Source organism: Falco cherrug, chromosome 10 (genome assembly GCF_023634085.1).
Source record: "Falco cherrug isolate bFalChe1 chromosome 10, bFalChe1.pri, whole genome shotgun sequence".
In the NCBI taxonomy this organism is placed as follows: Eukaryota; Metazoa; Chordata; class Aves; order Falconiformes; family Falconidae; genus Falco; species Falco cherrug.
In genome coordinates, this window is record NC_073706.1 from 27,802,403 (window position 1) to 27,828,950 (window position 26,548).

Sequence of the window (26,548 nt, forward strand, 5' to 3'; positions counted from 1 at the left end):
TGGCAGGTGATGCTACGCTACAATCAATTTGAAAAATGGCGATAGCTTTGAAAGCTGTGTACTAAAATAATATTGAGGAAAATAAAAGAAAATTAATTAAGAACAATTATCAGATTATGCAGATTAGAAAGGAATAGTTAGATGGTCATTCCATAGGAAAAAATGCATTAAAAATTGCTGGGGCTTCTGGTGGACTGTGATGCAAATAGTGGTCAATATCATCTTTTTGGAGGAAAAAAAAAAAAGACAAATGGGGATGTTTAAGTAGATGTCATCTGCAGCTGATGTAAAGTAATCCTCTGCTCCATTAAATGTTCCTACAGTTTCATCTGAAATACTTTTTTCTGTTATTAGCCTTAAGTGGCTAGAAGAGTAACAGGTTAAACATCAGGAAAGGTTTTGTTAACTTCAAAAGTAGTGTAGTACTGGAATGATTGCTGGGTTGGGGAGCTTCCATTGAAGATCTTCAGGAACTTGTTACCTCTTCATTAGTTAGGTGTGAGTTGACTGCACCTGAAAAGAATGGGTGTGGGCAGCCCAATTAAAACCTTAAACCTCTTTTGGACCCATTTTCTGCATATCATTCATATATGCATATGAAAACCCTGCTTTTGAATTCCCTTATCCATTGTTCATGCTTAGCCCAGAGATTTGTGATTTTAGTGGGATGTAAAGTGAGAAATCTGCACACACTGCCAGAAGGCACTGGTGTTTTGACACTTCCATTCAGTAATGTTGCCTGAGAATCTTTTGAGGAATGGAATAACTACATGCCTTGGACAGCACTTGCTCTGAATTTTACAAGCCAGATGTATTTTAATACATGGCTCAGTTCGTTATGGTACACTGAGTTCATTTATAGGTTGTGTTACATCTAAGAACTTGCTAAGGGGCTCCTTCGTGGCTCCGGTTCATTGACAATCGCAGCTTTGCTAGGTTGTGATGTTTGTTTGGGAGAAGTTGGAGGTGAACCAAAATCAAGCCTAAAGTTGGGATTTTCTTAATACAGTGAAATATGTTCCAGATAACTATTATTTATTATTTTTGAGGGGATAGTTTTGTGTCAGATTCCTGTGGAAAGGGAAAGGAAGTTCTCATACCTTTTTGCAGTCTCAAGTGTACATTTCCAGGTATTTGAACAAATACGGTCAAGTAAGTGGTAGCTTTAAACTGCAATTTCATGCCTCCTGAATGATCTAGATCATCCTGGGAAACATATGTAATTTCAAATTACTACTTCAACAGTGGGAAACTTTTGTGATATTTTCACATGACATCTCTAGGGTCAACCAAGGAATTCAAACAAAGATCCTTGTAGAGAATACAAGGAAGGCCAAAATGTGAAAAACTGGTTGGATGATAGCTGAACCGTGTCTCTAGAGCTCTGGTTTGTGCCAGTGAAAGGCAACTGCTGAGAAACTGTTTAATAAGAAGCCAAGAATTCTCTAGTTGTGTGTCAGGTTTTTAGGTGGAGTACATGAACCAGTTTGGGTCTCTACTGTATTCTCCCAACCTCCTCTATAATCCCGGCTATGAATTATAGATTATTTTATTGCCATTGTTTCCAAAGAACTGCTTATCCCCTGAAAATTACCTGCAAGCATGCTGATACATGTCGAGTTCCAACCAAAAAAAAAAAAAAAAAGTGCATAGATATGACCTGAAGAAAGCAGACCTTTGGACTGCTTTCATTCAGGTTACATAAGGTAATACTTTATTGCATTCTGTCAGTTGTTAGGAAGCTTAGGATGACACCATTTCCTAGGATTTAAATGATTAATTAGAAGCTTGGGTTGAGATATAAAATTAAATACTTGTACCAGTATGGTCAGCTTGAATTTTACTAACTGAAACTGTAACGGACTGCTGTGTAAGGCCAGACATTCCCACCTCGAGCAAAAGTAGAAATGCAATTGATATGCAGCTCTTCAGCAAAAGATAAAACAAAACCTAATTGCTTAAATCATGCTTCAGTTCTATTTGCAAAATATTTCTAAACCACTGGACTGTTTCCCTTTTATTTTCATTACATGACTTGAAGATTTTTGAATTTGGTAGTGTGTTGGATCAGTGTTCTGATGGTGCTCGCTTGTTACAGCCTGTAATGGTTCCTGTGATCTCTGGCACATATAAATGGTGATGGTAGGAGGAACAATCATAGCTGTCACCTTCTTCTGCTGCCTGTCTGCAGTCTGTGATCTCATAATAGAAAGGGATGCTTGTGTGGGGCCAGAAATCTAGGCCTGAGAGTGTTCTTGCTTCTGATTGAATTTAGTATGTTCTCCCACGAGATGACAGGGCGCTGTGTGGGGCTGTGGGATCCTGTGGTTATACTTGGCACAGTGCAGTGGTAGCCTCAGGTTCCAGTACAGAAAGCCAAAGAAAAGCCAAGCAGGGGAAAATCAGTGAAGAAACCTTTCATAGTTTATTGAGGCCTATTAAGGAGTGCAAAACACAAGAGCCTTATGTCACTTCCTATGTGGTTAATTTCTAATGGGGAAGAAAACCACTGAAAGTTGACAGATGTGGTATTTATTTGAGCTACTTTTATCTCTTTCTCATTTGGCCGGGAAAAACTTCTAGATCAAGGAATGTAACTTTCAAAGCAAATACTTGTGGATATTTTTTTTATTTATTTTTTTTAAATATTCAAAATGAGATGGTTCTGGTCACGGGTTTTGGACATGACCTATCCAAGCAAAACTTTGGTTGAGTGAATAGGCACATTTTTATGAATATTTACATAGAGAGCAGCAGTGAGGAGCTGGATAGAAGAAACATTTTTGAGATTAAGCAAGTCTGAAGCCACAAGTGTTATAGCTATGCTGGTGAAGTAATAGTTTAACCCCCTGAGTATATTACCTTATACTGAGAGTGTGCTGCTAATGACTGCTGTAAGAGGAACATAAATTATGAGAGGTGGGGCTTGGAAGAGCTCTGAAGCAAAATCTCTGATGTTGGGACCTCTGTTATACCATTTGTTCTGCATTTCTGGTGGGTTTTCTTTTACCCTGATTAGACCCTGACACTGATAGTGCAATTTGGATGTTGTATGTCCCATTTCTGTGCTTTTGATGTTTGGGGCATGAGAACAACATGTTTCTGCCCTACAAAAGTGGGCACTGGTGGTGATGTAGAATATTCCAAAATAGTTTTCTATGACACAAAAGTCTCTCTCCTTGCCTAGTATTTTAAGTAAAACACAACAGTAGATGGGTGTAGGCTGGTATTCTTGTCGTACTGAGAAAGGACAGCATGTCAGCTTGAAAAGCACCACCATTCAGTCTCTCCCCTCTCCCCCAGCAATGAAGGCACCTAGCCAACGTTTGGGGTTTTTTTACAATTGTTAGGTTTTTTTCAGTTGTGAAAGACAACTTGAGATTCCAGGCAAAGGTAATTCAAATACAGTATTAAACCACGCTACAATGTGTGTTTAGAGTGGACTGCTGCATGTTTTAAGTAACCACTGAGGTAACATACCAGAAAGTCTGCACTGCAGAAATACTGGTGACTTTCCAACTAGTAGTTAATTTGGCTGAATAGTTTTTACCAAACTGCCCCAGAGAAATTATCATTAACAATTAAAATAACAATACCATATGCTAGTAAAGACATTTTCAAATATCAAGAAGCTGCTTAACTATCAATTATGCTTCATTATGTGATTCCTGATGAATTCATCAGCTAAATTAAGCTTCATTAAGTGATTCTTGCAGTATCGTTCAGAAATGTTTTAATTATATCTCTTTTAAATACAGGGAAACTGAGGTAGGCAATTCAGGTGGTTTGCTAATGGCCATGTACAGCATTTACTGGATAACCAAAATTGAAGGCTAGGTTTTAAAACCTCTAGCGCTGATTTGAAACCTGTTTTAAAAACAAAACAAAATCAACACACACACACACCCCTGCCCCCCAAAAGCACAACACTACAACAGACAAAAAAAATAAAAAACCAAAACCCTACCCCCATTAAAAAAAAAAAAAAAGCCCAAAACAACCACGAAGACAAAACAGCCAAAACCAGAAAAACTTCCATCTTGTTTTACAGAATCTTCCATTTGACTGTACTAGTACCCAGACAATGTCTGATAATGATTACATTTTAGAAAGGGTTTTGATATGGGATAGAAATTAAAACAAACTTTTGTTTTTCAGACCAAGTTTTATTAGTCATGGTTTTGCCATTTGTAGGCTCTATGGTGTATGTTTTACAACTGTTTCTCTAGGCCAGAAATGCAACATCTTTTCTGTTGGGAACATTCTCATAAAGTGTGCGTTTTGACCTTTACAATTCATAACAGTAATGCATCCAAGTCATATAAAGATCTTTAAAATCCCACTGTCTAGATAAAAGCATCCACTACAGAACTCGCCGCCACTTCAGCTGAATGACCTGCAGAACTGGTAGTATAAAATAGCTGAAAAATAGCACCCTAAATTTGATTTTCCCCTACCACCTCTTTCAGATTTTCAACTCGCTGTAAAAAGTGGCAGGACTGAACTTGTGCAAACAGGCTGATGTCTTTGAGTGTGGCTGAGAAGCACAGGGAAAAGGATGAATAAAATGTTTCTCTAGCTCTTGCATAACTGCATCAGACACGTTATGTGCTTCCCCCAGTCCCTGAGCAAACCGGGGCAGAGGAGCAAAGCTGTGACTCTCTTACAGCTCAGCCAGTGGTGTTCGTGTTGCCTTCTGTGCATGACTTTCTCTGCCTTCAAGCACAAAGAAATGTACCCCTTGGTGAGGCCATATTTAAAAGTGTAATTTAACCCATAAATGAAGGCTGATTCTGTCCTAGGGACTAATGTTTTCTCTGGAGAGAGGGGAAGAAAGCAGCCTTTCAAAGCAGAGTCATTTTGTCTCAAATTTTATTAAAAGTGATTAGGAATCAGATTCTTACTGTCATCTAGTTAGTGTGTCTTAGAGGACACCACAATTGCAAGCAAGTGATGCTAGCTCATGAGATGCTGGTGGGTTTCTTTGCTGCTCTTCAGCTGGACTCCGTGACAGGCTGCTGTGAGTGCAGCCTCAGTATATGTAACACATTGTTATACAATTATTATTTTATTTATAAGACAAATATTGAATACTGTTCAGAAAATAATAAACTATAAGATTGTATTGTGGTGCAGAGCAAGCAGATGTCAGAGCTTCCTTTACTTTTTGACTAAGCAAAGACTAGTGGTGTCCTTGTGTAGACAACACGTAACTGCTAGTCATGACTGTTTTGAAGAGCAGAAAAACAATAGCTGATCATTTACTTAGAGCAAACTTTCAGAAACTATCTATTGCACATCCAGTAATGTAACATGTTGGACTAATTCTGCCCTTCTATAATACATAGGTAGGCTAAACACTGCAACTACCTATAGGCTGTGTTCCTTCCTTTCCTGAGATAATTCCAGTTCTCTTTTGATGGAGTAATGCGTGTCACAAGTTAGTTATAGTTCTCCTTACAAAGAGTCCATCTTTGAGTATTCTTGCATGTGTGTTCCACTGCTGGCTGCGATAGCTTGTGTGCCAGATGCCTCTGAACTGGGGATGTATGGAGTAGCCCTTGCAAGGGCAGCACGTACAGCCCTCTCTGCCCGAAGGGTGGCAGGGCTCCACCCTGACCTTTCTTCTCATGACCAGTGCTGCCAGTTGAATCTTCCCCATGTTGCCTGAAGCTGAAGTTGTTCTTGCTCCAGCTGTTTACATATAAATAACTTACACCAACTCCATTAATTAACAAGTATATAAGTGGGGTGGGGAATGGATGATGACAAAACTCGTTTTCTTCCAAGTGGGAAGGAATTTTATTTTTCATCGAGCCCTAGGGTGTTTTATTTGATACTCTACGGTATTGACACCTCTGAATTTCCAATATTGCCCTTCTTGCATCTGGAAAAGTGTATCACTTCGGAAAAAAAGCTCTCTGAGAGAAGATGAAACATTTGCAGGCTTTGAAGGCAGATCGCTGGGCTGGTGGAAGGTCTTGATTGCTGAGGCCTCCACTGGAAAACATGTGCCCCATGTTTGAAAAATGGGATTTTTATTTGGAGAATCTCATGTGTGTTTACTCTGAGAAGAGGTGTGAATCCCCTTTCTGATGGGGTGCTTAGACTGCTGGGTACTGTAGCCCCTAGGTGACCTTTGAATGAAAGTTGGTAGTTCCTAAGTCTGCTGGCTGGGGGGTGGACAGGAAATCCAAGAAATCAACTTACGCGCTCTCACATGCTGGATCAAAGCTAAGCTTCACACAGCCCCCTCAGCTGTCAGCAACACTAAGTCCTTCAGGTACAGCTGTCATGGTGGGGTGATCAGTGTTCCAGCAGGACAAGACTGTGGCCACCCCTACAGCCATGCCTCCTCCCGTGTTTGGATCCCAGCGAGCACATATATTCTGTTGTGTGGCTTGAGACTTTTATCATCATTTAATTCATTCTGTGCTCAAGCAGAATCAGTATGGCTGTAAGTTGAGGGACTCGGATCCTAGGTCTAAGGATGACCTTGGATCCTAGTATGTACCTGCTATGGGTCCTAGTGGAGATGCTTCTCCCTCTCACATCTTTGTCAGCACTCGTTTTCAATGAAGGGAAGGACAAGCTGAAGTACTGCAGAAATACACAGAAGTTACTGGTAATCTATGTGAAGATGTTCCATATGTAACACCTGTATACTTGTATGGCCCCTTTAAACCTTGTGAAAAGGCATTTAGCAGGCCTCAGGTCCTCTGACTTGTATAGCTGAGAATGAAAACAGAGAATACTATAGATCTAGGGGTTTCCTTGCATCTGATGTCAAACATCTTAATTATAACTGCAGCAACTAAAAAGCCACGATGGATGCAACCTTCCTATTTGGAAATACAAAAGTGGCAAGGCTTTATACTTCCTTAAGGATTCTGGGATAGTGCTTTATGCTTTAAAAGGCATATTGTCCTCCTAAACAGGCAATGCAAACTTCAGCAACAGAGCCATCAGGACCAAGCCAGAAATACTGAAATCTAGAAGGGATGTCAGAGTTTGGGGGGGTGGGGAGGAGCAAAATGCACTTGTTAGTCACACTGTTATATTAGTTGCCTGATATTTTGCAGTAGCTTGAAGAACTGCAGATTATTAATTGTCTGTATTTCTTTGTTCACTGTGCTTCCGCAGTGACTGACCCTTGATCTTCAAAGGCTGTTGGATGTCAAGTGCTCTGATGTTAGGTGAAATCGTACTGCTTTCATCTCTTCTATTTCCACCATATGCAGGGATTCCTCTTTCAAGATGGTATGGTTTAAATGACTTGAACACACTTCATCTAGAAGCTGTGGAAGACGTTTCATAAGCTTCAAGAAAGCTGTGCTTTGCCTCCAAGAGACAAAATGGGTTTGGTTTGCTGACCTTTCCTTGTTAACAGAAACTGAACACCTGAATGTTAAAATCAAGTTTCAGTTGGTTTCTCTAGCATCCTTTCCTTGAGTCAGCAGTGTATCAAATCGATGATGTTGAGCTATATCGCTGTGAATGATTAAGCTGCTACAGGACTGTGGAGAAAACTTGGCAGAGGTCCTGGTTTCTGTCCATTCTCTTTCTATTTTAGAAGGAATTAAGCTGGTGTTTTCCATCCAGCTAAACGTAGGCTTTTACACATACATTTACAGCATAATTTTACCTTTTTGAAAAGGGAATAAATTATTGTTGGCGTGGATCTGGTTTTTGCTGTTAAAGCCAGGCTTGCAGGACCAAACGGAATGAAAACAACTTTTCTTTAAAACTTGGAGATGTTGCAAGGGCTGATTCAGATGCCCTTTACATCTGACGGGTTGAGTCTTCTCTGTTGGAGGCCTTGAAGAGCTGTCAGTCCTTTAAGTCTGACTGGATTGACTTGGAAGGCTGTGAAGATCGCCCTTAAAAGAGAAATAAGCAAAAATATATTGTGGTTGAACTCTAAGGATGAATCGCTTCAACAGATGTAGTTGCAAATGTAGGTTCCTTCTTCCTCCATTACTTTTGAAGAGTAGGTCTGATCAAAGCCTGTATTTTTCTCCTGAATGGCTGTGGGCATTTTTATGGCTCACGTATTATAGCTGAGCTGTATTTCTTTCTTGATGATTGGCAAATAAGGTTGGAGGATGATACTTGCACAGAACTGTAACTTACCTAGCCGTCATTGCATGTTTATGGATAGCAATTCCTTTAATGCCTTAATTCCTATGGAGCCGCAAGTAGTAAAGACAAGGTAGTAAATTCTACTTGCTCAAAGTTTACTTGTAGGTGAATGTATATTGAAAGAAGTAAACTGAAGAGGGATGATCGAGTGCTGACTGTTGTGGTCTGAAAACACACTAAAAGCAGAAGTGTGTGACACTTGAAAACCCTGATTCAGGACAGGAAGGCTTTGCAGCTGGTTACACAGTGGGGTGTTGCTCTGTGCCCTCATTTAAGCATTAGGTGGCCACTTAAAAAATAACATCACTAGGCTTTTGCCCTTGTGAGTGTGCAGGCTTTGTTATCTTATAACATGACTTTTAAGGAAACAAAAAGCAAAAGAATGTGTGAAAGCATTCCAGTGCATCTGGAATGATCTTCTGTAGCTTCACAGCTTCTCAGTGACAGGCAGACAAAGGCGTCCCCCTCCTGCCATTGTGCATGTGCTCCATCAGGAAGCGCTGGCTGGCCTGCCACCCTCTGAGAGAGACCTGGAAGCCCCAGCAGTCGAGGGGATGGAGAGGTAAAACGGCAGAAACATCAGTCCAGAAAAACACTCTGCACATAGGTGGACACACGTATGTGTGTGTTGGATGCTACCTGTTGTAAATTAGGCTTTGGAATCACTGAATCTATTTTAATTAACTTAAAGGAATCATACAAAAAATTACCTACATGTCTTAAAAGCATATTCTACACCTTAGAATTAAAGGTATTTTGCATATTTTAGGGGTGCTAATTATTTCCCTTCCCCCACCCTCACCCTCCAACCTTAACGTTTGTAGTATTTTTCATAAGTTTGTGATGAAGGTAGAAAAGATTTGGTGTCTGTAAAATATCTCACAGAAGCTAGCACTTTGTAGCTTTGATCTAGATGCAAGCAGGAAAATGAAAATGCTTGTCTCTTGTCCTTCATTCTGTTTAGACAGTAAGTAAGCAATGAGAGTATGGAAAATGGATGAGTCTTTAAGTATTTTCATTTTGATAAAACCATGTTAATGATAAAAGAAAATATTGAAAATGCTATTATACAGCTATGGTTCTGATTTGACACTATTCAGAATAACATGTTCTGAGTGAGAAGACTCAAAACATAATTTGCATCGCCTTGTTTGCTTCTGTGTCTTGGAAAATAATTGCCATTAATTTCAGGAAAGAATTACCAACTTCAATTTGTTCTCCTTCACACATAAAAATAAATGTAAGGTTTGTTTTGTGGACTTGTGGAAAATATGTCTCTGGCTAGATTGTGCATTTCCAGGTCAAGGTTTCAGAGTCAGTTTTATCTGTGTAAGGACTGTAGAATTTTGATCAGTGTTTAAAGCATGGCTATACAAAAAAAAAAAAAAAAAAAAAAAAAAAAAAAAAAGACTCATTCTCCTACTTGCATGCAAAGCTTATGTGCACTGATTTGTTGTCTTTTCTCCAATTAGTTCAGCTGTTTAAATATCTTTCCAGAAACCGAGGTCTTTAGTATATTACTAATTATACTTCTCCAACTGCAAATAATTTATTTATAGAACTCTTTCATGCAAAAAGATAGAAAATAGCATTAGATAGGTAGTCATTGCTTTGATTAAGTGCTTTGAGTTACTTCTAGTGAAGATAATATAATCATTTTGGGGTGGTTTTAGGCTAAGAATGGAAGACCAGACCACTGGCCTTAGCTCTAAAGAGGAAGATGTGTATTTCTAACTGCATTTGACGTGTATAGCATACATGAACAGTAATTTTGGAGTTTATGAAAACTCTGTCTCTTTATACCTGAGTAGATAAGTCCTCTCCATCCAAAGCATTCCCATTTTTCATGTCTTTGAATTAAGAACAGGAATCCTTATGCTGTGAGATTTATTTGATTGGAGGCCTGCTGTGTGACTTCTGTCACCACTTTGGACTTTTTTTTTTTAATTACAGTAAAGAAAACACGGTATGACCTGAAAAGCTTTGTAAATTAGGCAAGCCTCTGTTTCAATCAGATGAAATAAATTAATATATCCTTCACATTCTAAGAGGTATGAGTCAATTTTAAACCAGTTCACTTTTTTTAAACTTTGGCTGTTACTGTAATTTCAAATCTGGCTTTTTAAAAACTAGGATCAATATCCCACTGTAAAGCTTGGCTTGGGACTGCTGCTTATTGCCTGACTGTGTAAGTGCCATGTAGCATCAAGACATCATCATCATCAGAAATTGGCACAGTTATAGCAACCCAGGCAGGACCTAGCAAACAAACATGCCTCCGTTTCTTGTTTCTCCTTTGTAGAAGGTGCAGTGTGTGTTCACTGGGTGGTGTTCTGGGTGGCGTACCAGGAGCGTCAGATAGAGCCTATGCATATCTTAAAAGCAATCTCTTCAAGCAGGCTGTTAGTTCATCACCACCATGTTATTCATGTACTGTTAGAATGATAAAAGCTAACCCATCCTCACTCCTACATACTTGCCTTCAGAGTCTTTTGTCTTGCAGCTTCTTAGAAGTTATTGTAAGTACTTGCAGCTGAGGGGGAGGGGTCACCAAAGGAAACTCATTTTTGGTCTCCTCCAATTCTTCAGCTGGGTTTCAAGTGGTCAGTCTCCTCAGGAGGTAAATGGGATCTGTTCCCTCTGGAGCATCTGCAGTCAGTGCAGCCTGAGATGCTGGGCTAAGGAGCTCACAAACAATGCTAGGTACCTCTCTGTCCCGCTGCTTTCATTGACAAAAAAGGGAGGAAGTATCTGACAATGGCAAAATCTGTCTATGTTGTGCTGAGAGGAACTGAGAAGAATCATTAGTCATTATTTTAATTACTTTTGGGCAGGAATGCATTTGATGTTCATCTGTGAACAGCACCCAAGATGTACTGAGGAGTGTCTTGGAGTAGTATATCCACGTGACATTATGGGTACTAAGGTACCATAATATATTCAGAAATTGAACAATACTGCTGTGAGGTAACTATTATCCTCTCTGTACATGAGCACACAGAGGAGTAAATCGGAAATTAACCCCCTTTCATCCAGCTGGCTGTGTGGTGGTTGTCAGCTTTGTCCTTCACAAGGTAGGGGAGCAGATGATGCTGTTCTCCCTCCACAAGCAAGCATAGGCAGTGGCAGGGGGGTGGCCTTCGCAGGTTAGCAATGTTGGGCAGAGGCAGGCTACAAGTAGATGCACTATGGAGAAATACAGACCTACTACTTTTCCATTAAAATTCTGCTCCTCTGAAGTGCATTTCCCTAGCTCTTCCTTCAGCGGTAGGACTGCAGGGCCCTTACCTACTGTAAAGCCGTAGGTAGGGCGTCGTGTAGCTGCTCTCTGCAGTGTTACCAAGAAAAATTGCTAAAATATAAAGGCTTAAAAGATTTGCATGAAATTGTATCTGGTTATCTTCATTCTGATGTGTCATTTAAAATGACTAGCTTTAACACTGGTATATTAAGCTCCAAGCATTCTCTTCCATAGACTAATAAGGAAAAGAATAATAACACCTATTGGTTTCCATTACTATTATTTCATGGTTTTTCTGTCTGACTTTGAAAAGTTTGTGGCAGAGATTTTTTTCTCTTTTCTGATCCCTGCTGATAAGTTATGAAGGATACTGCCAGTAATCCTTTGTTATAATTGACAGAATCTCTGTGCCAATTCATTATTGATCTGCATGCAAAGATGTGCAACAACTTCCCATCAGGGCTTGATTCCACAGATTATACAACGTGAAACTTGCCACCTAGTAACACACAGAGGTGAAAAGAAGGTATTATTTGCTACAGAAATACTGAATAGTCTGAAGTATGGTGTGGGTTTTTTTAAACTAATGTTTGCTTGCAGATGATCAATTGTGACACATTGTGCCCTTCCTTAGGTAGTCAACATCGCTTCATACTACTGTTTATTAAATCCTCATTGGTCTACAACAAACATGCTATTCACTCTCTTCAGTTAGTCATGGCTAGCCTGACAGAGGAAGGCTTTCACTCCCATTTCTATGACCATCCCTTGTACACAACTGCTAAACAATGGTGCACCAACTGCAGTAAACGATGTGATCAATTTATAGTTTGAGCCACAAAAAAATATATAAATTTTAGCAAATATTAAACTTAAAATGCCATTCATGGTGCTACTGAAATCTTAACCTGTTAGTGAAGTTGATGCAAACACCAGGTTTATCTCTTAGTTTCTCTTACATACATTAAAGAAGGTTCTTTAATGTGTAAAAATGATGCATAAATTATGTAGTTAATATTGTTACTGCCTAAAATTCAGTTTCCTGTTTCATGCTGAGCTTCTGATACGTCTTTGTATTCATGTATGCCACTTAATGCTCTGTTGAGCAATATTAAAATACGAAAATCATCCAATAATACAAAACATTCACAGTAGCATCGAGAGCCCATTCACTGAAACCAGGCATTTCCTGCCTTTTTTGTTTGTTTACCAGTTGTATGTGATGCTTCTGACTTCTGGATTACATCTCTTGCCTTCTGCGTTCAAGTGATACCTAAGAGAACACCAAGTTTAGCAAGAAAAATTTCAAACAATAGTAATGAAAAGTGTCATTCTACCTCGTTTTCAGGTCTTGGGGTGCTTGCACATGTTCCTTGGAGTTCTTGCTTATTGCCTTTTTCCATGCTCCTCTGGATTCATAGGGTTTATCTCACACAGAACCAATAAGATTAAAATATCAAAATCAGCCACTATTTCTGGTTTTATTACTATTTCTCAGGAGTCAATCCATAAACAAATTGAAGCTTTATCAACCTTCTTTATAGCTGCTGAAATTCAAAGAATATGACTATCTGTAGAAAATACTCATTCATTGAGTATTTAAGCAAAATGCTCAGGACAAGTCTTGAAAATATTTCAGCAATTAAAATTAATCATGACCTAATTAAATGACTTCCTACTTCATTTCACACAGTCATGACCCTCATGACATCTCCAACTGTGACATCTCTGTCACTATTTCCATTTAACCTCAGCCAAGAATTTGGGACGTTTGCCATAACGGAATAGCTAAAGCAGACTTTATCTATGTGATTCTTAGCACCATCAAGTCCACTAGTGTCACGTTTGTGGTATGCCTAGAGGCACTCGGTATAAAGTGGATCTTTTATAATAATTAGGGCAGCAGAAGAACAATATACATACTGTGGTCTTACAGTCCAATGAAAGAGGCCTTTGTAATATTGTACATTTAATTATGTCCAAAGGGTTAAAAGTAGCTGTTTTCTACCACGATAATAAATAACAATTTCTTTTTTAACAAGAAACTTCTTATAGAACCCTTTCAGTGTAGAAGTTCTTTAAGGAAAAAAAAAAAAAACCCAACAAAATCCAACCACCCAACCAACCATACACACACCCCAAAATAAACCCCAAACACTTTGTCAAGCTGTTTTCTTGTGTTACTTTTCAAATAGAATATTTTTATCAGACTTGGCAAAATTAGCAGGATGAATGTTTCAGAATTTGCATTCATGCTTTGCGTATAACAGGCTTTTTGTTTCTTTTGCATGTAACTTGGCATTCTCTCTCTATTTCATTCCTTTTGTTTTTTCCAGTTTCTTTCATTACAGTTGCAGCCATTGGCCACCTGTTTATTTCCAGAATCTGCAGATATTCTAGGCCAAAACGTTATATATCACTTTTTTTCCTAACGACATGTACAAGCATTTATTCCTATGTCCATTTTTCTTACACTCAAGGTGAAAACAAGGTTTTCTGCTTTCTGCTGGATGCTGTAGTGTTAAAATGCTGCAGCTGAAGGGAGTTTTTAGGAGTCTTGTGCTGAAACTTGGGGATGCTCTTGGGGAATGTTTCCCTGGGATCTAGTCAGCTTCCTTTTAATTTTTTTCTTTCTGGTGGCTGACAAGTAGCATTCCTTCCTTAAGAGCAGCAGGCTGGGAGTTTTTTGTCTGAGAGTGTACCATGTGTCTTAATGTTTTTCCTTAAATTAGGAACCTTTCTCTTCACTCTCCCCACATTAAAGTGTTGGGGACTTGTTTGAGTCTTTCCCTCCAATCACACAGTTTGAACACTGTGCTATTGTACCAGACTATCAGCTCACTTGCAGTGTTTTTCTAGAAGAAAATCTAAATCATTCTAGTGGAGCTCATTTTCAGTTTGTAATGATTATTTTTTTTCTTAATATAGAATGCTTTATTGGGAGAACATTGATTTCACATACCTTCTAGTGATGCAGATGTAAACACCTAGAAGAAAGCGCTTTTTTTTTTTTTTTTTTTTTTTTTTGAACTGGCCTGGAAATGATTTTGTGGGAAGATATTCAATTCCTGGGTGTGAAAGGGTTCATTCATTACGCAGAAGAAATATCTGTTGTTGTTTTCCTATAACCATAGCAAGACTGCATAATGAGGAAAAAACCTATGGATCCAGTAAGGAATCTGGGACACTGTCTACTGGTCTTAAATTATCTCAGCAGACACTCATCTCTGTTCTTCATTCAGTTCTCCCTATTGGCAGCTCCCTGCTCATTCAAGAAGCTAAATTATGATTGGATTCCATTAACTTCTTGCATCCTCTACTTTGCTTTTTACAAGGTTTGTCTTTTCCCTGCAAGAATCTTAAATAGATGAAAAATACAATAAAATAAGTAGGACATATTGTTTGAAAGTGATCTGATGTGAATGGACTTAAAATACTGCAACATCCGTGTGTTTGTGTCGATGACTTCTGAAGCGTTACAAATGAGCGATTTTGTGACAAAGATGTAAGTGCAAATAAATACATCCTTCAGGTTCAGAGGAGAACTTATATGTAGATGCTTTCATCTTGCCCCTTCAGGATATCCTACACCTTTTCCCCTGACATTCTGGTTACACGTAACACAGCGTTTATATGGCAAGGCTGGCAAAAAGGGGTTGTACAGCGGGGAGCATGGATGTCTGTATGCACACAGGCTGCTGTGCATCTGGATGTGGATGTGAATTCTTGCCCCATTCTGAAAGGGAGCCTAGTGCTTAAGAGTGTTTTGAAAGATTTGCTTTATATTTTGGAAACTCTCCCATACAATTTGCTGTGTTTTGGAAAAGTAGGTACATTAAATCTGGATGTGTAACATCGAAAATGCTTTGTAATTTAATGCTCAATGATATAATTAATCAAAGCAGTTTTAAAGCAAGATAAAATCAAGCACACTATGACAAAACATTGGTTTCTAGATGAGAGTTATTTCATGCTCCTGGTTTCGTAAGCTTTTAAAATGGAGCTGGGGGGGCGGGGAATAAATTGTCAATGCTTCATATCTCTTCTAGAAGCAATTTTTTCAAGCAGGTCTAAACTATTCTGCTTTTGAATGCTAGCTACTGGAAGCTGATCTTTATTATGCTGCTCCTTTATTATACAGACTGTTCTAGGAATTGAATACCAGCTTAGTGTCCTGTGCAAGACATTTTCTGTGTCTCTGTACCTGTTTTATTGTAGCAGTTGAAAGGATGGTTGTCTGTTTAAAATCCTTTCCACTCCTCCTCTATTCAGAATCATCTTGTCCTTCTGCCGTGTCAGATGGTAAGATTACAGTTCCTGGCCATTACCAAATGAAAGGTATTCAGACAAGTTGCGGACAGTCACCACACAGGAACAATGAAATATCTGTTCCCTGGGTGGGAGCTAAGGGATTCATCCTCTTTCTTTTGTCAGTTGGTGGAACGTACTAAGCTCTTGCAGTTCAGTTTTTCTGTTTTCTCCTCTGTTACTAATCTTTTAAGTATAGCAAGAAAGAAGCTTGCTAGAGAGTTCATCTACCGACTGTGTCACTCTAAGACTGACTAATAAATCCTTTGAGCCTGTTAACATATTTGTTTATGGGTATTTTTAAAGTGCTAAAAAGTATAAAAAACCAAACCCCTTCTAAACTTCCAGAATACAAATCCTTGTAAGGAAAAGCACTGAAGCTACTGCAAGAAATTAGGTTATATCGAGAATGAGATTTATCTTATTCAAAATGTGATTATTTTTTTTAATTCTTTTTTTTGGGGGTGATGGTGTATCTTTTTATATTCTTACGGGCCTGAACCTGTACCCAGTAAAAACAATGAAGTTTTTGCCATTGACTTCAGTGGGAACAGATTAGTACCAGTCAATATTAGAGCAGTTACGCAGATTTCATGGTGTTGCTAAACTAAAAGAAGTTCAGTGAGTGAAATGTATTTCTGAAGTTATCAAAAGCTTAAAAAATTACTATCTCAAAATATGTATATTTTATTATGGCTGTTAAGCAGAGCTAAAGGATGAACACTAAATCCATTAGTGGTACTTAATCCTTCACCAGAATATTTCAAAACAAATTAAAGAAATGCGGTGTATCCAAATGAAAGCTTTTTTGTTTTAAGCAGAACACTTTCTTGTTCTGAGCAGTTTGTGGGCTTCCTTGTTGCAGTCGTATTGCTTAAACAGATGATGGCTAATGTAACACTGAACTTATACTAATTAGCTGTCTTAATTTTACATTCAGCAAAGCTTATTGGCACAGAGAATAATCAGCCTGTGCAATTCAGTGCCCTCAGAGGTGCTCACAGCAGCCTCTAAGTAACCTGAGAGATGCTTTTCTCCCTACAGGACCTATGTAAGACTTAATGCAATTAACTCCATGGGCTCTGGGCCCTCTAAGGATGGGAGTTCAAGGCTTCTCTAGCATGTGGGCAAATCTCTTCTGGGACCTCTGCTCAGAGCCAGCATGGTGTAGAGGTGGCATATGAGGCACTGGAGATGCTTGTGTGTTTCAGTCCATCGGTCTTACAAATATTATTTGTCTTAATGCTCAGAGTGCTTAGTTTTTAAGGTATGTTATCTTCAGAAAACATTGAGTCAGTGAAGCGCGATTTACTTTGATTTTACTAGAGAGGAACTGAGGCACAAAGAAAGGGCTGATGAGGTGAGTTGCAGAATCCTGAGGGCAGCTCCTCGTGGGCAGCGGAGTGTGTGAGGGGACCCGGAGCTTGGTATAAGAAGCCATCCTGCTGATCAGTCAGTGTGCGCAGCACTGGAGAAAGCCATTAGGAAGCACTGCGCCAGGGGTGTGTGTAAAACCACACCTCAGGGCGTGTGAGTGGGAGAGGAGGAGTAGTCCCAGCTTTGAAGTCTCATCCAGAAAGCAGGTTACCCAGGTTTAGGCCCCTCCTTTGCCTAAGGGGATCCAAACCCACTGCTCCCACCTCCTTCTGGAGCTCCTTCATCTTTGTGCTAGGGGCCGCTCTTGGGTGGCAGTTATCTCCGCCCTCTCTGCTGAAGCTGTGCCCACACGAGGTCCTTGCAAAAGCATCCTGACCTTCCCCTTCTTCCATACCTTCAGTGAGCACCAGAAGCTGCCTTGTGCACCCGTTCCTTGTTGTAGGCTGACCATTCCCTGCTGTAATGGACGTGGTTAAAGCTGGCCTGAGCAAGCGGGGTACCAGCCTGGGAGGAGATGTAGCGTGGCAGCTGGGCACATACACACGGGGGAAAAAATACCCAACTTTCTACTAGCAGCACAACATTGGAGGGGGTCCTTCAAGCATATTTTTTGCATTGAGAAGGATGTGAAAAAAAATGGAACTTCTCCACCCCCAAGTTTCAAAAGAATAAACATTTGTTGGGAAGCATCCATGCAAAGCCTTTTGGCATATTTATACTCATATGGATGTGACTTTGATTACTCTGCATTCCTTATTTTTCAAGTGGAACCATACAATCTAAGGCTAATTAATGCCAGTATGAGAAAGAAAAGGCATCTAGGACTTTGCCGTTCTGATCACAAAGTTAACGTAGGACTTCAGTATTGAATGTTTTGGACAGGACACTGAATGAAAAGTTATGCCAGTACAATTTGCTAAGCCATGACATTTAACTCGGCATTTATGCATCATGTTACAGCTGTTCTGGCTGATATTACATACTTAATAAGCTTTTCATCTGGAGATCTAAGAATGTTATACAAACAGTAATTTATTTGAACTTTCCTATGTCCTGAGAAACTTCCAGTTGCAGCTTTATAAGAAATAAAAGCAATAAAGTAGATTTTCTCTAGCAAGTAGCTTTGAACATCCAACTTTAATGATACCCTAGCAAAGTTCTGGTTTTGTTTATATTGAAAGAATTAAATGTACAAAAGACAGACACTTAGGGAAAGGCTTTTCTTCCTTCACAACCATCTTTTTAAAAATCAGGTGTTAGCAGTTAATTGTGGAATACTCTTGTTTGATTTGTATTGGCAAAAGCCACATATTTTTCATACAAGTTGCATCTAATTCTCTACTAAATCTATGAACATGTATCCCAGCCTTTTCCCCAAGGTTGTGGGAGTGCAGAGTAACACAATAAACTGCTTAATAAAACGAGTTGTTTTGACTTCTTGAGCTCTTCTTGCTGTTGCTTCTCTCTGCTCCTAGAAACTACTGTATAAAAAGCTGTGACGCTTTGCATAGTCTTGTAAGCACAGCCTGTTTTCATGACTAGAGCTCATATGTGTATAGCATGGATGCAAATGTTCAAAATGTAAATAGGTTTTGATCCTAAGATCAAAGTGTGTCTGGAGTAGAGCAACTGAAGTAGCTGATATGCAAACTTACTGTCACATACATCTCACCTAGTGGTCAGGGGCTGATTCCCTGCATATGGCCAGAGAAGAGAAAGGCAAGGCTTGTTTCTATAGGAAACCGTGTAGGGGAGGAAGAAGCTGTTGCATCTTCCATAGAGCTGAGTTTATTGATACTCTTAAGCATGAAAAAGGGATAAAAAGATTTCTTGAAGTGAATTGCTAAAAGTGTATCAGGCTGGACTACTGTGAAAATGTTGTAACCAGCGCAACTGACTTGCATGTCTACCTGGCGCTTTTTCAACTCTGCTTTTCATGGGTCACATAGTGTGCCCCAAAGACAGCAATTCAATACCCAGCCACTTGCCGCTTTAAACCTACATAAATATTTAATTTTAAGCTACTCTGAAATCAAACCAACTTAAAATTATAGACTGGTTTTATGCACCATAAATTCTATCTCAGATACATCCTAGAGATTGAGAGTAACAGCACTTTGCTATGGAGTTCTTTTTTTAGGAGAATCTTCATGATTGTTTTAAGAGCTGCCACCTTTGTATCATGTGTTATAGTAAGCCACCATTGTTTATCATATGCAACAAAGGTTCGTAATTCTACAGGGGGAAAAATTTTTTGGTGGTTTGGTTTGGTTTGGTTTCTTTTGCTAATACACTAATTGGAACATCTGGAATCATTAGAATATTCAATAATACTCCAAAGCTTTGCTTTTCCCGAGGAGGTGTATTTGAGAAATGCTCACCGAGGCATAATATATCATCCTTGTAGTTTCCTGTGGTTTCTCTCTCAGCCCTCGTAGGAATGAAGTCATGAGACTAAGTTGCAGGCTACTCCAGGTCTGTAGCTCAGTGAAGTGCCTGGTAAGTTGCTCAGTTACATGGTTCTGTTCCTGGTTTAACAGCAACAAAGTGGAGCTAAAAAGCGTCTGAGTGAATAATTAACATTTTCCCATAAATGTGAGATCTCCTAGAGGGAGAGTCTCTGTTCAGAAGTATTATGGGGCTTGCACTGTGCTGCTCCAAGACCTCGAATTCCTGAGGAAACGTGGTGTTTTGGCCAGAGGAGTCGCCCCTCCTACTGCTTGCCTTCTCCCAGGAGCTGGTTGCCTCCTTTCCCCTGCTCCCAGTCCCCTGAGGTCACTGGCGCCCCGTGGAGCCTGAGCAAGAGGCACACCGAGGGGACTGGTGCCTTGTATTAAGGCCCAAGAAAGCAGGGGGCAAAGGGAGAAGGAGGATTTACGTAGCAGGGAGAGAGGAAGATGCAGCCATGTGAAGACAGCAGATGTTATCGCTGCTGGCGTGGATACTGGATGAGCGGATTGAGTTGTTAAGTATAGATTATATCTTGTAGCAATTCTCACGACTCCTAAAACAAGTCAAAATTGCCTGCAACACAGCAGATGATTTGTATAAAAGATTAATATAGTTTGTTTGCCTAATAAGGCCCCTTTCCAAGACACTGCAGCTCCTCTATGTCTTGCTTTGGCTTCCCTACTGAACCAAGGCGAGAAGGAGGGTGACTGTCACTACGATACTCACGAGGAAATGTTTGGCCTGTTCAGCTGCTCTGTGTGGGGGGGGGAGGAGGCAAAGTCCTTGGGCAAGCTGTGTTGGATGCAAGTTAGCTGCAGCTCTCCTTAGAAAAGCCAGGACTTTTTTCAAGCACTGGAACAATTAGCTGATGAGGTGTCTAGCAAGGAAGAATTTTTTGAAACATGTTAAAACTGCTGCAAACCCCACTCTGTAATGCTCCTTCCCCACATTTCTTTCCTCGCATGCTGTCATGCAGTTGCATGGGAAGAAGGCAGTGTCACAGTCAGCTCTTGGCTACTTCTTGCTTTGCTGCTACGGAAACCCATTTCTCCTCTCATGGCTTTTCTTCAGAGAAATGGGGCTTCTGCTTGCTTCCCTCAAAAAAAGTTATTCCTACGCTCAGCCTCCATTCTCCTCTCAGCCAGGGGGAATGAAACACAGTCTGGATTCAGGCATGTCTGCAGTATAGTTTCACCTTGAGGTAATTGTTTGCTCTTTAGAAAGGCTAGTCTGGACACTCCCTGAATGTTTGTTTTCAGGCTATAAATGTTTGCTGCTCATGGTGAAGATGAAGATGTATGAATTTTCTGTATATATAAAATTAAATAGATTTTTTTATATGTATGTGTGGTGATACGGCCTTGCATCTTCTAACTTGCTGACATTAACTTTTGGCAGATTTTTTTCTTCCATGAAATATTTACTGGGCTAAGAGGATTTTTTTAATGCTTCTAGCAATGAGTTTTGGCTAGAAGTCCACCCAACAGTAATGATTGGTTCTTTTCTTCCCTTTGCCAAATGATAGGGAGGAAAAAAGGGGGGATTTATATCAATGCCTTACATTTGTGTGTAAGTGGATTTCTTCCCTCTAGATTGCTTTACTAGCACAAGATTAACATTAAAGCTTTCCATAAACATCTGTTTTCATGCAATTTTGCTCCATAAACATCTCAAAACTATCAGCGCAGCACATCTTGGGGACCTGCATGTACCTCTCCTCTTCCTGCTTCTGTGCTGTGTAGTAAAGTCAGGAACAGAATGATGACAGAGGAAAAAATGGCACATTTCATGGCATGATTCTCCGAAGTCAGATTACTGTTCATGTTCACTCTTTGTGTGGACGCATCTTTCCTCACGGGCAGGAATATTAAACCTCCTGAAGTGGATGGAGTTACTGGTTCTAGGCCTTTCACTGGGTAGGCTTATAGGACAAAATAATAAATACATAATAATTATTCACTCCCTTGGCCAGTAGTTGAAGTATGAACCTCAGATATGAGTTTGGTTTAGCCTGTGTTACACGTACTGATGGATTGGTTTTATTCAGTGAAAGCACACTTGGTTAGTTTACACCACTAGGAAGAGACTGGGCCGGACAGCAGAACAGCAACCCATGTTAGCCTGTTGAATGGGAATTCTGGGGTCCCCTGGCAGTGGATCTCTGAGTTAGAGTCAGGAGAATATGAACTTGGGTGGTAGCCCAGCTTGCATGCTCTGCCCCTCCACCTGTCAGCAAAGTGGGGCTCTTGTGGGCACCTCACTTGTTTGAGGTGGATGGATCTGTCGATGCTGCCAAAGCACTTCTGTTATCAGCACTGGCGTCTGTAATATTAATTACAGTAGGTCAAACCTCTGCCAATCCTGAATGCAAGATTGCAGTGCTGAGGTTTTTTCCTTGATCAAAGGTATGGATAGGTTTCCAAAGCCAGGCAACTAGGGATCAAGCATTTGCATACAGCGTTGTTTCTGCCAGCTACCTTTGGATGTCTTGTATTCTTAGTATCCTGGTGGAATAGTAGAGCTAATCTTATGCCTTTAGTAGTGGTAGTTTTTGACTTGGATTTCATTCTGTGAAAGCAAATTGGATGCAGGAGCACTTCTTAGAAAGAATCAGGAGTTGTGACAAATGGGTTTGGTTTTTTTCCTTTTTGCAAATTCAACATCAGCCGAGCATCAGCTAAGTCAGGCAGTTGGATTTGTGGAAATCTAGGCATTCAAAATAAACCTTTGTGATTATGTTGCTCAGTTGCTCTGTGGACCTGCTCAGATGTGGCACTGAGATGTGTGTGCTCAACATCATACTATGGTGTATGAATGTGAGCTTTTAAAAACTAGTTCAGTGGGGCAATGCTGATTTAATTCACTTCCAACCCATATATTACTATGACCTAGAAAAGGTGTGCTTAGGAACGATCCTAAATATTTGCATGTCTGTTGTCAGTCTGTATTTCAATAAGAACAGGACACAATTCTTTGGAATGGCAAAAAGGTCACCAGTAGTAACTGTAGACAGGTTTTAATGTATGAAATTGCAAAAATTCTCACTACAGAAGTTTTCTTCTTGTCTAAACCAGTATGTTTCCCTTCTTATTAATTTACAGCTTTAACTATCAAAGGCATAATGTTTGAATTATGTAGCAGGGCTACAATTTTCAAGAAAAGTAAGTGATTTTGGACTGTTTTCACATGTGATTTTCAAAAGCAACAACCTTTTGGAGGACAGGTCTCACTGGGAGTCAAAGACACTTAAACCTGTACCTCTTCTGAAAGCGGGACTTGGGTTCCAAAGTAGAGAGGTGACTTTTGGTGTCTTATCCACATGCTCTCTCCCTTCAGCAAAGGAAGCCCCTGTGGGCATACTCTGGGGTGGAGATGGTGTTTGATTTGAAGTCAATGACTGTCAGTCCTGCCAGACCGGTTGGCTTGTGCTAATCCTTTTTCAGAAACAGGGCCAAGCTTTGGCATGATGCTCCAAATGGCGTGATGTTTTCTTAGCATCAAGAAAGATGGTTGAATGCAGTTGCTTGGGGACTACTGTTCTAGTATTTTTTGAAATAGTAATTGCTGGGGGCGGGGCGGGGGGGCGCGGAATAGAGGATAATGCTATTTGCTGAAAAGAAAATTACACATGGGTGTGCCCAAGTGACAAGTGAGCAGCAGACTTTTCAAACAGCATGATTTGATGAATGTCTTGTTGTAGGCTTGTATTTGTTTATGGATAGACTGCACTCATGTGAATGTATGACACTCATGAATGCCATGGAAATTTTAACATTTGTACTTTGGGCTGGAATTTGACCCTTATTACTCCTAGCAAAACATGCAGTGGATTGTTCAGCTGCATTTCATACCCTTAAGGATTTAAAAAAACCCAACCAAACCAAAACCACACACCAAACAACAACAACAAAAAAAAAACACCAAAAAAAAAATCAGAGACAAAACTACATTTTTGGCCAATCTTAATATACTAGAAGTTCTTTATATTTGAATACTGAATGTAGCTGAATCTTTTAGCTTTTGCACTTTTAGCTTTTGCACTTGTACATGTTTAGGCTCGATTTGCCAGTGAACATAATAATAGATTATTTAATTAAGAGTCATTTAAACTGAAGACTGATTACACACTGCTTACAAACATTCCATGCTGAAATTAACTTAATTTTTCTCCTTAGTAATTTGAATTTGTACTTGTCCTTCATTGACATACTTTTTATCTAGTGATGTCAAAATGATATTCATACTTTATATAGGGGATCAGGAGGAAAAATTAAATCAACCTTAGTCATCTTGTGTTTAACCAACATGAGTTCTGAATTTTTGTAAACTTTATGCTATTGGAAGAATTCCTTGGGGATTGTGAGGTACTTTTGAAGCCTCTCTCTTCTATTTGAAGTGTATGTTAACATGCACAGAATTTCTTTACTTCTAAAGAAATCTTGACTACCTGTCAACTTTAAAGCAAAGAACAGGAATAAGATCTTTATTAAGTCCTCTCATCGCTCATAATTGAGCAGGATTTTAGTTATTTTGTTCAATAATTGACTATATTATCGTTAATATAACTGTATATAGTAATCATGACGTTCACTTAATCCACATTCAAATGCATTTCTTCTATTTGCAGTTCATTTTTAAGACATATTTTGCAATACTCTAATCTGGTTTGGTTAGTGTCTCTGACTGCCATAAGAGGAGATACAATCCAATCAGAAAACAATAGGAAAAGAGCATATGCATGTCATACACTAAATCTATGTAAAGCCATATGGAATGTTGAAAGCAACTTCCAATTGCATTGTTTTGCCATTACTTCCATTTCTTGCATTTTTTCCATCTAGTAAGTAACTATTCATGGACTGCTGTTATTAAAGCTCATAATTCAATATCTAAAATGCTTGCAGACTTAGACAGTAGGTTTGGTACTTTCCATTCTTGTGTTTGATATTTTGTTCATTAGCAGTTTGAATAAAAATGTAAATTTCTCAGGTTAATTATAAACTATGTATCATGGCTGCCTTCCCACATACAAGCTTTTGGTGAGGAACCAGCCTGTTTGGAACTTGTAGAGCGCTAATCACAGTGGGCTCCTAGACAACAAAGCCAGCCATAATGTTCACTTGTATTATATAATAACGAAGGCTTTCATCTAGACAGATCAAAAGATATATGATAAAATGTTTGGAGTTGTTCCTTTTGAGCCCTAGTGAAAGATGCAATCTTTCTTAGTATTGAATATTTGTGTAATAAAGCCTTTTGTGGCAATACAGATCTCCATAGCAGTGCCTTTCAGTAACTTTAAAATATTCCATTTGTATGTTGAGGGTTTTTTAAGTAAAGATGAGAACCTTGGGACTGAGCTCAGTTCAAATGGCTGCACTGGCCATAGTCCGTCTAAAGGAAATAATCTTGCCTTAGGTGCCGTAGCTACCGATTCTGTTATCCTCTTCACCTGAAATTGCCAGGTATGGGTGATGGAAAAGGAGAAACTTTCATGTTGGAGCCCATCTGAGAGGAGCCCAGGCAGGCTTCGTAGGGATGCCTGGCACTAGGTGAACCACCTTTGTCAGACTCTGCACAAAGGATTTTGCTTTTGCTAGATTGGCATATCACAATACAAAAGCCTTGTCTGAACTTTCCCAACCAACACTGTTCTCCACTGTACATCATGTGAAAACTAATTGGCTTTTCACTAAGGCATGTTTTAGTGCACTGATACTTGGCTGTTTTGATGAACAATGTGAGTGTCCCGATTTCTGGTATCCTGTGATAACTATCGCAAACTTTAGGCCAAACTTCTGTTTTTGTTTCCATGGAGCTACTCAAAATCTTTTGGTGTCATTTGAACTGTTGACAAAGTTTGGACTTTCGTGATCAAGAAATCTGAGAGAACTCTCCAGACTCATGATTTTGAGTAGCGTATAACATAAATATGTAACAGTAGTACCTAGAGAAAAAGATCAATGATAGAGCTGGGTCCCGAAGTGAAACATAAGCAAAACTTATTTTTTATTGAGTCCCAAAGCTATAGGTTTGCTAAGTATATACTGCTAACAATACTGAAAAAATTTAGTTGGAAATTGATACTCCGGGACAGATCTTTACAGTATGTGTGGTTTTTCTTGTTACAGATACAGATATCCGGGAGAAGGAGAATGAAATGTGTTTATAGAAATAGCAGCTATTTATGCCACTAACATGTAAATGAATCAAAAATCTTCCTCAAACCATAAATTCTCAGAGTATAAAAGTATAGGCTTGAGACTATTAAGAGACTGGGTTATGAAATGCAATAGTCTAGTACAATGCTTTCCTCATACTCTTTGACCTCCTGTATTTCTTCAATAGCCTGAATAAGCCTGCACATGTTACCTGGTATACGGCTCCCGTGGCAGTAAGGGGTGGAGATGGATTTATACCTTGCCTGTACCACATCACAGCCTGGAAGCGTGGGTCTAGCAGAGGGGGAAATGGATTGGGAGTTGGGAGAGTTGGCTTCTGATCCCATCCTTGTTACTGACCTGCCGTGCACGCAGTTCAAGTCACTGCAGCTCCTGTGCCTGTCATCTCAATTGTCTGGCTTGTCTGGCTGTACAGTGGTCTCATCGGAGCAAGGGCTGCCTTGTCCTGTGTCTGTTAAAAATACATGGTGTAACAACTTTCTATCCTGTGCAGTCCTATTCCTGTACAAATGCTAATAAGAATGGTATTATTTAGTTGTAGCTGAAAATGTACGAATTAATCATTGGGTTAACTGGATACATCCGTCTTTCAGGGCTTCTAACTTGTCTTCTTCTACAAGCAGATTCCGATATCCTGGGCAAAGCAGTGGACCTTGTGCTCTTTTGCGTAAGCTGGATGTCTGGTTACCCGTCTTTGAACTAGGAAAATGTCTGTTCTTCAGTTTTATAAGTAAAAGAAACCCTAGAATACCGGTGTGAAAGCAACCTGGCTGGAATGCTTGTGACTTAGCAGTTGTAAGCCTTGAGTGGAAAGTGTGTGGCAGATGACTTCTGAGCAGGCAGGTAT

The 26,548-nt window shown here is 39.6% G+C and overlaps 1 long non-coding RNA gene across 1 annotated transcript in view; it reads left to right on the forward strand.

Annotated features, from left to right (window-relative positions):
• LOC114016801 (uncharacterized) overlaps window positions 1-26,548 on the forward strand; it is a 151,882-nt gene that overhangs the window by 62,715 nt on the left and 62,619 nt on the right. The gene's annotated exons all lie outside the window — the stretch shown is intronic.